The sequence below is a fragment of the Heloderma suspectum genome, chromosome 5 (genome assembly GCF_057233095.1).
Source record: "Heloderma suspectum isolate Gila_16-S chromosome 5, 16-S_ref, whole genome shotgun sequence".
Taxonomy (NCBI): Eukaryota; Metazoa; Chordata; class Lepidosauria; order Squamata; family Helodermatidae; genus Heloderma; species Heloderma suspectum.
This window is the reverse complement of record NC_139462.1, coordinates 40,648,832-40,661,092: the sequence shown is the minus strand read 5'-3', so window position 1 is coordinate 40,661,092 and position 12,261 is coordinate 40,648,832. Positions and strand designations below refer to the sequence as shown.

General features: G+C 40.4%; 1 long non-coding RNA gene across 1 annotated transcript in view; it reads left to right on the top strand.

Annotated features, from left to right (window-relative positions):
- The window catches only part of LOC146343815 (uncharacterized), a 65,895-nt gene extending 58,271 nt beyond the window's left edge, over nucleotides 1-7,624 (top strand). The window contains exons 3-4 of the long non-coding RNA XR_014792034.1: nucleotides 2,566-2,714; nucleotides 3,844-7,624. This is a non-coding gene — a long non-coding RNA (uncharacterized LOC146343815). The remainder of the gene's footprint in view (nucleotides 1-2,565; nucleotides 2,715-3,843) is intronic.
- The last annotated feature ends 4,637 nt before the right edge of the window (nucleotides 7,625-12,261 follow it).

Here is a 12,261-nt window from a genome sequence, read left to right as displayed (position 1 = left end):
GTATGTCAGGGGAAATACGCAATTTCTCTTGCCTTTTCCAGGCGTTTTATCATGATGCAAGGTGCATTCTACAGTGTCAGTGGGGAATGTGCTTTGAAAAGCAGGTTTCTCCAAGGAAGCCCATGACATCTATAATGATCCTGTGCTTGTCTTTATTGTTAAGCTCTACCACAGAAATGTTTACGTTTTAATACCTTACCAAATTGAACTTGCTTACTCTTATTGTAGCTTAATTTTGCCAATGATTACACACATATCTCTGTCCAAATTTTCAGTGGTATCAAGGGTGCTGTTAAAGCCTCTAGAATAGGCTTCATTTTAATTGAAGGAGTGACAAATATCAAGGGGGCTGACTTTTCTCATGTAAGTTCACAAGTACGTTCCAGTGCTATATCTCCCTGAGATTCAGATCCCAAATTTGAATTGGGTTCTTAAAGTCTATCTCACTTTCCTGCTTTGTGATGTCCTGCCTGGTCCTAACTTCCTAAGCCTCTTGATGCTTAAGAAGCAGAAACACATGTCAAAAGTAGATGTCTCTTCATTGAAAGAGATGTTCACACTCCCTGAGGAGTAAAAACCAAATAAGGTTCGTAGCGTTTCTCATCTGAATGGAGGCTGGTTCTAGACCTTACATACGCTGTTGTGTTATGGATAGGAGTGGGTAAAATAATCGGAAACATTTTGCTTACTTTGTTAATTTGGGTACCCCCCTCAACTCATCTCTTGTCATTAGTTACCAAAATCATCCTAGTTTGTATTATGTGTCCCTTACAGAAATTAGAGGATGTGTTTCTTTTCTCTCTCTCTACTCTAATCCCCTTATCTCCAAAGACCATTCACTGCGACTTGCCAAGGAAGTTTGGCTAAAGCTGCAAAAGATCATTCCAATACTGGCTGGAAGGACTTCTGACATAAGGCACTCCTTCTAGATGCCAAATAGGCCACATCTGCAATGCTCCCAACCCTGCCAGTCCTGCCTGTGAGGCTGAGAACATGAATAAAATCCAGAAAATTTGCATTCATATGAAGATGGTGAGAACAGTGCGTTTCCTGCAGTTTACCAGGCAGGCCCTTACACGCTTTCTTCAAAATGAGATACTGTTGTTTTATAGCACTGTTGAAGCTTCATGTCAAACAAGTGTCCACAGGAGGAGCAGTGGCTTAGTGGTAGAGCATATACTGTACATTGAATGTGGAAGGGCCTGGAGAGCCACTGCGAGTCAGCGTCGATAGTAATGGGCTAGATGAACCAATGTTTTCTGCTGTTTTTCCAGCTTATCTCCTTGGCTAAAAAATTCTCTGCTATGCTTCTTTTCACAAGATGCCCCTTGGGGCCAAGGGACAAAAGTCCTAGGATGCAACTCCTACTTTCATACGAAGTTGCCAGATCCACTAGGCCCAGCACTGTCTATTCCAGGGGCCCTCAACCTTTTTGGGTCAGTGGGCACATTTGGAATTTTGAGTGTGTGTTGTCGGCACACTCACAACATGGCTGCCATGGGGGGCTTGCCCATTTACTAAATGGCTACCATGGGGGGGGTTGTCCATTCACCATATGGCTGCCATAGGGATCATGGCTACTCACAAAAACCCTGTTTCATTGAAAGCTAACTGATGAGGCTCAGAGACAACTAACGTAGCCAAGAAACAAGGCAGAAGTGAGGTCTGAGCCCCAAATGCCAAATCACATTGCTCAGAGCACTTCCTACTAACCCCCAGCTTATGTTTATCTTTTTTTCTGGGGAGATGCACATTACCTTGTGTATATATTACACTTTAAAATGACGCTCTGAGCTGTGACACCACCCCCCCCCGCCATTTATATGTTCTCTGAATGCCTCTAGAGACCATGTGGGGACCAGAAGTATTCTTGGAAATAAAGCTGGTGCTAGAAGCCAGGTCTTTCCTGCATGTCAGCTGCCTGGGTTTTATTTGCAATAGTTAAACATTCTAAAAATAAAATAAAAATTGGGAGGCACCGCAAGTATGGAGAGTGCTAAGAGAGGTGTCCACAGGCACGACGTTGCATAACCCAGGTCTATTCCGACTGCCCGTGGCTTTCCAATGGCACAGGCAGATCTCTGTTTCTCAGTCCTGCTACTTGAGATCCTTCTTCACTACAGATGCCTGAACATCTGGGACCTTCTTCATGCAAAGCCTGTGCTCTGTCTGAGTTATACTCCTCTGTGTCATACATCCGTCATTGGTTGGGGTTAGCTTCAAATCATGTTGATTTGTGAGACAAATCTGCCAGTATTGAATGAACATCATAAAATCTGAAAATGCTGAAGAAAATTATGCCGCCCTTCCCATCACCAGATAGTACTGTGGCAATGGACTTACATTTCATGCTTGTGCATTAGTTACATTTTGCAGCACTTATTCTGGGATAGGTGCCATCTGCTTACATGTTACATTCAAGGTAAGATGCAGGTAATATTCCAGTAGGGACACAGTTTTTAGCCTTTGGTTGGCAGAAAGCAGATTTATATCTATCTAGATTCACATCTATCTATTGCCTGTATGTCCTTACCCATATGTTTCTTTCTGTGTACTTTGTTCAAGATCTGAGATCCTGCTCCATATTCCCCTGCTAAATAAGGTGCAGCAGGCCATATGAGAAACAGGACCTTCTCAGTGGTGGTGCCAATGTTCTGGAATGCCATCCCCTGGGACGCTCACTCAGTCCCATCACTCCAGTATTCCAGCACCTGGTAAATATATGTCGCTTTAAGGAAGCTTTTGTGTGACTGGTGGTAGTGGGGCAGGTTGAGTCTGATGGAGAGTTCTTACTTCTGCTGAGAAGGGAAAATATTTGTTTGGCTGTTGCTTTCGTTCCCCGATAGTTGTTTGCATTATTGTATTGTTTAATGTTGTTGCTTTTTTGTCTTTTGATTTTGTTTAATTGTTTTATACGTTTCATGTTGTAGACACTTTGAGTTCTCTATGAGGGGTGTGAAATAAATACAATAGAGAGAAGTGCAGTGGCTCCTGCTTAATACAACTACCAAGAAGGATATAGAGACAATAATATGTGTGCAAACCCACAGAATTGTTGGTCTTGGAAGGGAGCCCTCACTTGGGTCAATTTGGGGCCAATATCTGCCATGAAAAACTACCTAATTCCCTAGCAATTTGGCAAGGAAGTTTGTACGGTGTAGCTTACAAACTATTAAGTATTTAATAGTATTCCGTCATTCATTTTTACTAAACTGAACATGGATGGAACAACTTCCTGCTGATAACTAGAGAGATAAAGTTCTGTACATCTAAACTGCCCAGCCTGAGGCTGCCAGTACTTGTGCAGACAGTGAGAGATTTTGTCAGCAAAACGAAAAATGCAAAATAAACTCACACCACTGAATACAATGAAAAAATAAATAAATATGGATATTCCTAGATACTCTCAACAGCTCAGGATGTGTCATATCAGACTTACAGGAGAGGGGCTCCGTGTTCTTAGTTGCCTTTCTGCAAAATATAACTTCCAAAAGGCACTTACGGTTAGGAACATAGGAAGCGGCATTATACCGAGTCAGGCCATTGGTGCATCTTAATTAAAATGGTCGACATTGACTGGCAGTAGCTCTCCACGGTTGCCCAAGGGAGTCTTTTCCAGCTGTGCTTGGAAATGCCAGAGATTGAACCTGGGACCTTCTGTGTGCAACATTTGAGTTCTGCCTCTGAGCTATAAACCTCTCTTTTCCACCAGCACCAAATGTTTGAAGTATTATAATGTCATGATATAAATCTAGCAATGAATTCAGCTCTGGAACATAGGAAGCTGCCTTATATCAGGTCAGAGCCTTCGTCCATCTGGCCTTTTATTATCTAATTTGACAGGCAGAAGCTCTCCAGAGTGTCAAGTCTTTCCAACCTGCTGCTGTATGATTGTGTCTTTCCCACTCCCTGCTATCTGATTGTTTTAACTGGAGATGCCAAGGATTGAAACTGGGACCTTTTGCATGCAAAACATGGGCTCCGCCACTGGGCTCCAGCTTGTTCCCCAACTGCCAGGTAATTTATCACTGTGAATGTCTCGTCCCATATACTGCACCACAATGTATTCTGTGGAATCTGTTGATGAGCCCTGCTGAAAACACCTCTTTAGGTTGGCCTTCCTGAGCTACAGAGCCTTTTTTTGCTGTAGCTCCTCCTTCCTGTGCTTTCAGTGGTTGAGTCGCTCACAAGCTTTTCTTTGCTCCACAACTGGTGTATTTATTAGTTTTGCTTTTATTGTATAATTGGTTTTTAATAGTTTTATAATTTTTAATATTTTATGAATTGATTGTGGTAGTGTTATATTGTACCCCTCTTTGGAAATTTTATATTGAGAGGTATTTAAAAGAATCTCATGGATAAATACATCAGGGCAGTATCCTACGGTATTATTCTGCTAACGCAAATTACATTGTGCTAATGTTGGGGACCTCTAACGCAACACTAATACCCTTAGCTCGTGTGGTGGTATTTTCCAGATTCCCCTGGGGACACTGCCCAAAGAATTTCACATTTGACCCATGGTGAACCTCCTTAAATCAATAGGATTTTTTTTTTAGTATCACTCTGTATGTGACCCTAACACAAAACGAAGATATAGATAGGATGTTCTATATTAGATTTAATTAAATTTATTCTGGAAGACCCATGTGCAAACTAAACAGTAAGCATGAAAGGTCTCAATATATGTTTTAAAGTATGGCAAGTTAAAAGGTCAGACTCTGGAAAACTGGGGGACATGGGGATCCATTTTCATCAAAGTGAAACCAGACTTCTGGCACAGCACATAGACTTTGTTTATGAGATGATTTGAACTACAGTTTGGGAGAAAGCCAAGAAATGCTGGAGAAGAATGGGTGGAAGACAAAGGGATCTACATGGGATCTCACCAGCAATAATTCAGTATATTGGTGAAAGAAAATAAATTTTAACTGCACTGAATTTTAACAAATAGCCTTGGATCTGTGTACTACAGTTCATTATATAGGCCTGAACTATTAAATATATGATGATATCAGTTGAAACTTGATAGATTGGTTCTACAAAAGTATGGTGAATTTAAATAGTCTCAAGAATGAATGTGAGGCAGGATTCATCTAGATTCGCCTTCAGAATCTGTTGGTAGTGTTCATCTTTATGTCTTCCATTAGAATAAGCAGTGGGATAGTAAAGTTCTTACACTGTGTCTTCTGCTAAAACGTTTTCCAGATATTTTTGATTCTGCTGTTCAAGGAGATACTGGAATATAGCATAAACTCTGGATCTTTCCATATTACAATTTTTAAGCAAAGAAGAGTATCTCTTTGTCATTCTGCACCAGCTGCACATTGTTCAGGGTTGTGCTTCTTTTGTAGGAGTATCACATCTTCCCTTGGGCTCAAGCCACATTATTTTGTCACTGGGAAAATGTGATTCTTCACCGGAGATTGCATTTATTAGCTCAATTTCATTAGAGGTTTTGTAAGTATCATACGGTTTTATTTTGTGTGATGTGGCTAGTGATCAGCAATTCAACTTCTGTGCCCATACAATCATGTGGCCCTTTCTTTTAGTTAGATGTGTATGGCTGGACTATAAATAAATTATCATTGCTAAGTAAAAAACACACAATCTAAGCTCAAAGTCCAGGAAAGCCCCTCATCAGTTTATTCCCTGCACATTCAGCCACAGTGATTCTCAAGACTTTAGCTTCATTCAGTTGTGACATTTCCAGTCCGTACTTTAGAAGACAGAGCCACAAGCTCAAGTGCTCCCTTTCCCCCTTTCCATGCAAAGGCTACAACAAACTTGAGCACTCTCTTTCTTATATGTCATAACAGAAGACTTCCTGGTTTCCTCAAACCACAGTTTACCATGGTGTCCAAACTGGCAACTGAGCAATTCCTCCAAACTAGGATCGCAAACCAGGATCAAACCATTATTTGCAATCCTGGTGGGAAGGACTGCATAAACCATGGTTTGCCAGTTTGGAGATTGCAGAACACTGGTTTGCTGAAACCAGGAAGTCTTCTGTTAAGGCATGTAAGAGAGTTTGGTACAGCCATTGCCTTGAGACTTTAGCTGAAATTGATGAGTTTTCTCCAGGGGTTGCCTTTAGATTCTCCAAACCATGAACAGATTGTAGGGTCTTGCCAGGCCCATTTCTAGTTCCTGATTTCCAGCCTCAAATGCTGGTAGATTTCCTGAAGCTAAGGCTATGTGAGGAAATGAACCACTTTCCTGCATTTGGGGCAATAAGGTGGCATCCTGACACCCCCACGTATAATTGAGCAAATGTCTAGGACCTATACCACTGGAGGAGCTATAACCCCCCTATTCAAGAGGCAGGCAGGAAGGGCGTTGCTATGGAGATCAGGGTGTCCCTTTCTGACTCAGGACATGGGACCCTGTTGAGAGGAGGGTCTCGTTCTGCTGCTTGAGGGTGGGCTGTTAGAAGAGCTTTGTGGGGGGATTTTTCTTTCCTTTTTTGCTGCGAGTTTGATGTGGGTAAGATATCCTATTGTTAGACCTCTTTAGTGATTTTTTTAATGTAAGTATAATGTTGATATTATTACTACTGGATATTGTTAACTGACCTATTGGTATGTCTTGTGCTTATTTAAAGTTCTGATACATTTGAAATAAACTGTAATTGAGTTCATATTGTATTAAAATCATACCTGTATATTATACTTATGATATTGTAATGAGTACTTGGTTTTAACTTGTTTACAAATGCTTTATGTAGATGTTTTTGTATCATAATGTATCATAATGTATTTTAATCCTTCTTTGTAAACTGCCTGGATATATTTTTAAACATGGTAAGCAGTATATATACCCATTAAATAATAAATTGTATTTATTATTGTATTTGTTTTGTGAACTGCTTGAGTACAAGGTATTGTGGAAGGTGTGGTATACAAATACATTGACTATGACTATTCAGCACATGGATAAAATTTCACTGGCCCTATACGTGTGTTACTCGCGTGAACAGGGTATTTGTGGTGAAAGGGGCTGTGGGGGCCATGCATTTAGCACTTTCCCCACTCCTCTCAGCCGTGGCCATCATGATGTTCAGCATAACGGCTGCAGTGGGATGCGTCCTGTATACGTGGAGGTGCTTTGCTCTATTTAGAACTGTGATTATGTGTGTGTGGGGGGGTATAAATCATGTAGGAACCTCCATGAGTTCAGGAGGGCCCCCTGCTTCAGATGTTATGGAGAACACAGTGATGGAGGTGAGAGGAGCAGTGCAACTTCGGGAGTGTGTGGCCCTCCTTCCCCCTTGATACCTTATTCACCTGAGAAATGTTTGAATAGCGCTCCTGTTATGATATAGGTTGGCATTGCCTTGTTTGCATTTGGAAGGTGCAACAGAAGAACTTGTACCCTGCTATCAAATTTGACTAGAATGGGCCTGACTATATATGTGAGCAAACAAAGGCAGGGGCAGGAACAGACGCTGAATACAAAAGAAGCAGGACAAGCATCAAATCTGGAAGTAAATATTCTGGAATAATAAAACAAAAAACAAACCCAACCTAAACCCAACTAGGAATCTGAAAAGATGATTAAAAACATCATCACCATCGATCAACCTCACTGCTGATCAATGTGATGAACACATTGATCATTTTCATCACCACCATCATCATTGGTTTATTTGTATGCTGCTTTCCCATGGTAAACCTTGTCCAAAGCAGCCCACAGTAATATCAAAATAAAGTACAGTGATAACATAGAAATGCGTAAGAAAAATACAACAGCTGTATTCTAAGACAAGCTATTAATCATTAAATTCAGAACTTATCCTCAGAATATAAATAAACACAGAATTGATATTTCAATAGGCATCTCAAAAAACTCATATTAACACACATTCAAGAATATCAGTTATTACCCTAAGACTGAGCACTCCACTAACAATTTATACTAAAGCCTAGTAATAAAAATATTCAGATGAAATCCAAATTAATGGCAAAATAATATATCAACATGATGAATGATTGGAAAAAAATGGAAGTTTTCTTCAAGGATAATGGGATTTGATATCCGTTTCTTACTGAGATGATACCAATGTCCTTTGAGACAAACCCCTTGAGAGTGAGGTGCCTTATTATAAGGATATAAATGTCTTGTAAGAAAAGGATATCAGATACCTTTGTCCCTGGATAAGCCATCCATTTGAAATGAATTTGGTATTAGGGATAGGCAAACAAGTAATGTTTGAGCTCACTAAGATTCTCTGAACATGATCTCACGGCTTGTCTCACCTCAGTTTGCGCTTGCATCTGGACTTGCTGTTCGTATTGCACAAATGAGAAAAATGAACAGCTATTGACCATGAAAGTTGCGCAAGCAATTCCCAAGTTTGTGCAAATTTTCAAAATTGTGCCAATTTCACCCAATAGATTAAAGCGTGGGTGATTTAAAATGTGCGCTTTTTGAGGATGATACGCATTTTGAGAAAGTAGCGCATTTTTTAAGTACACATTTTGTAAACATGAAGGCAAGATTGGGAATTTGCCAACATTTTTGGACAAGGTGCTCCTGTCCACATTCAGGTTTGGGACTGCAAACGGGGCACTTCTGAGTGCCCCGTTTGCAGTCCGATTTGCGAACTGAAATGAAATTCACATACACCCCTAGTTGGGTTGTTCTGTGTTTTTTCCAGCAGTCAGAAGCTTGAGGCTTGTTTTTCTTCCTTTTGATTTGGTTTACATCTGTGCAAGTCTGTTAGCAAGTGTATCACTGTTTATTTACACATTTAAATAATTAAATTTTTGGCCTGAGGACAAGGACAAGGTTCTTGGGGTTGAGTGTGGTGAACACGTTGAATGAGTGGCTGGTGAAGAAGCTCACCTAGAAATATTGGTCAACTCTCACCCAACACCCTCTTCTTGGGGAAGGTACCTGAGAGAGTGGCAATGGCCCAGCTTGAGTCACTTTTGGAAGAAACCCATTTTCTAGACAAGTTTCAGTCTGGGGTCAGACCTTGTTTTAGTACTAAATTGGCCTTAGTCGCCCTAATGGATGACCTTTATCGGAAGAGGATGATCTGTTAGCAGCTCACTCTCTTAGCAGCTTTTGATACCAATGGCCAAGATATTGTATTGGACTGTTTCCATGAGTTGTGGGGTAGCGGGCACTATTTTACAGTGGTTTTGACTTACAGGCCAGTTGCAGCGAATAGAACTGGTGATATTTTTGCAGTGCGTAGCGTTGGGTGATATTTTTCAGCCTCTTGGCATTTGTCCCAGGAAGTGCCACAAGGTGCCATCTTGTTACCAATGCTATTAAACATCTACATGAAGCCACCAGGAGCAGTCACTAAGAGACACTTAGGTCTATTTCTCTGTTACATCTGAATCACGAGAGACTGTGCAGGTTGTAGGCCAGTGTCTGGACACAGTGATGGGCTGGATGAGGGCCAATAAATTGAGACTGAATTCTGGTAAGATGGAGGTGCTGTGGGTGTATGGGCAGTTCCAGAGTCCATGAATTAGGCAGTTTGCTTGTTTTGGACAGACTGCACTCCCTCTGAAGGAGCAGATATGTAATTTCAGGGTGGTCATAGAGCCATCATTGTGTCTGGAGGCCCAAGGGGCTGAATTGATAAGGAGCACCTTCTACCAGTTTCAGCTGGTGTGTCAGCTATGGCTGTCTCTAGATAGGAATAGCTTAGCCACAGTGACTCATGCACTGGTAACCTCATGTCTTGACTACTGTAACAATGCTGTATGTAGGACTACCCTTATGCATAGTCTGGAAGCTGCAGCTAGTGCAGAATGCAACAGCGAGATTATTCTGTGATGTATCTAGCCTCTGCCATAACACCCTTGTTGAAAGAATGTCACTCTTGCCAACCTGCTACCAGGCCAGGTTTCAGGTTTTCTTATTAACCTGTAAGGCCCTAAACAATGTGGGACAGGGATACTGAGAGAACATCACCCAAATAGACCTCCTGGCACCTGTGCTCCTCCTCAAAGGCCCTTCTGGTTGTGCCACATCCTGCAGACGTCTCTCTGGCAACAACCAGGAAGAAGGCCTTTTCTGTGGTGACTCCCACTTTCTGAATTACCCTGCCTCCAAAACTAAAACATGCACCAACACTGATGCAATTCAGAGACGCACGTTGAAGACTTTTAGTTGCCTTGGCGTTTGATGCTTGTCATTTTGATTTTTTGTTATTGATGGCTATTGGTTATGTTTTAGTATGTTTTAGTTATATTGTATATATTTATAGTAGTATATTTGTATTATGGTTTTATTGGATATGTTTTACATGACAGGTGGTGGTATAGACATATTTTAAAGTACATACATACATACATACATACAATACAACAGTTATCTTCTGCTAACGCAGTTTCCATCATCCAGAATGCTGTGTAATTTTTGAACGACATTTATTGCATGTTTCTAGAATTAAATGTTTCCATGTTTTTCTAATAAAGTTTCCATGTTGAGATGTAGCACAAACCACGGTCTGGACACAGAATATGGCTTCTAGGTTTGATGAAAAATTAATAGGGCCATAGTCAGTCTCATTTATTGTAGCTCTGTGTTTTGTCTAAAGACAAAACCAAGATGTAAACATCACTTCCCATAGGAAAGTCTATAAACTTGAGTTGCTTTAAATAGCACTGGTGCTACAAAGGTTAAGGATGGTTTTAATTTTAGCTCTAAAGATAAAGCATAGGTTCTTGAGGTTGACTTCTGAAATCTAGAAGTCCCTGATTGTCTGGTGGAAAGGCCTTTGAAAACAGACCAATCTATTAATGAGAAAATCTATAGAATTCCTATACAATTCCACTCTCAGAATTACGCTTCCAAGTTATTGTGGGCTATTTGGCAATTCCAGTCCAATATTTACAAGTGCTCTGAATTCAAAATATATTATGAACCTGATCATGTCTGGACTAGTCTTTCCAGGAAGACACCAAATAGGCTGATCCACAAATCGGTTAAGATAGGTTCTACTTGCATTTAAAACCAATGTAATCCCATCCTGTCTCCTTAACAGGCTTACAGATTCTGTATCTATTAATTTAAAAGAAAGCTGGATCATTGAAATTACTGTGTAGGGCATTTAAAACAGGATCAGGAGGGAAAAAATAATCCTATATACCAATAGCAATCTCAGTGACTGCTAGTCCTTTTGTAACCAAAATGGCACCATCTACGCACCAGAGGGAGAGATTAGCAGGCTGGGGGAAACCAGGTTAGCAGAAATGAAAAACCGCAACAACCCTTAGATCCCCACCCCACCCCCAAACAGCTCAGAAAGATTGAGCGTGCTTAGTGGGCATGGAATGTTAACTGAATGTTACAGAATGGAAAACTAGGAGGAAGGTGAATGGAATGGAGTGGCTAGAACTCTGAACAGAAGTACATGTCTTTGCAGGTCCACCTTATACATGTTTTTTTTTAATTAAAATTTATTAGAAATGGACACTGAGATATGGATATTGACAATAATATGCATGTGAGACTCGGCTTACTCTTTGTGTATGTGTGTGCGTGTATGTGTAGGCTGTTACCACCTGTGTGGCAGGCATGTGTCAGCCGTCAATGCATTCCTTGTGTCACCCACACATATTTTTTGTTCTTATTCTACATATTTTTTCAAAAGCTGGGAGAAATCTGATTTTAAATGGGTTTTTAAGAATGTTTTTGTTGATAAAGAATTCCTTAAAACATACACACGATTTTAAAAAAAACTGAGAGCATAGGTTAAGTAGAGCATAGGTTAAGTAAACTAGTAAATAGAGCATAGGTTAAATAAACTGGGTAGGGGATTCTTTTTTTTAATATGGTAAGTGGTATATAACTCTATTCAATAAATAAATATAAACATTGGCAAGACTAAAATAATTGAACACATATACATGAAATAAGCAGGAAACAAGTTATGGGCCCAGGGTAAATAAGGCACAGCATGGCAAGCACTTTGGATGGCAAAAATAAAATACAAAAGTAATCAACGGATGAATATCTGAACCCTTTTTGTTTGTTTTTTAAATGCTGCAAAACTGATATATCAAGTTCTTTGGGATGCTCCATGAATGGATGCCAGGTAAGCAAAAAGGCAAGCTTGTTTAGTTCTGCCCTTACTGACTTTAATTTGGTGCAGATCCGGCTTAGAATGAGAAAATCTCACCCTTTGCCAAATTGAAAGGACGATGGGAGGAATTCCACTTTTAAGCCAACTCTAGCTTAGCTGCCAGCAAGAAATAAGAGCAGATTGTGACTTATCACCCCATTGACATCAGA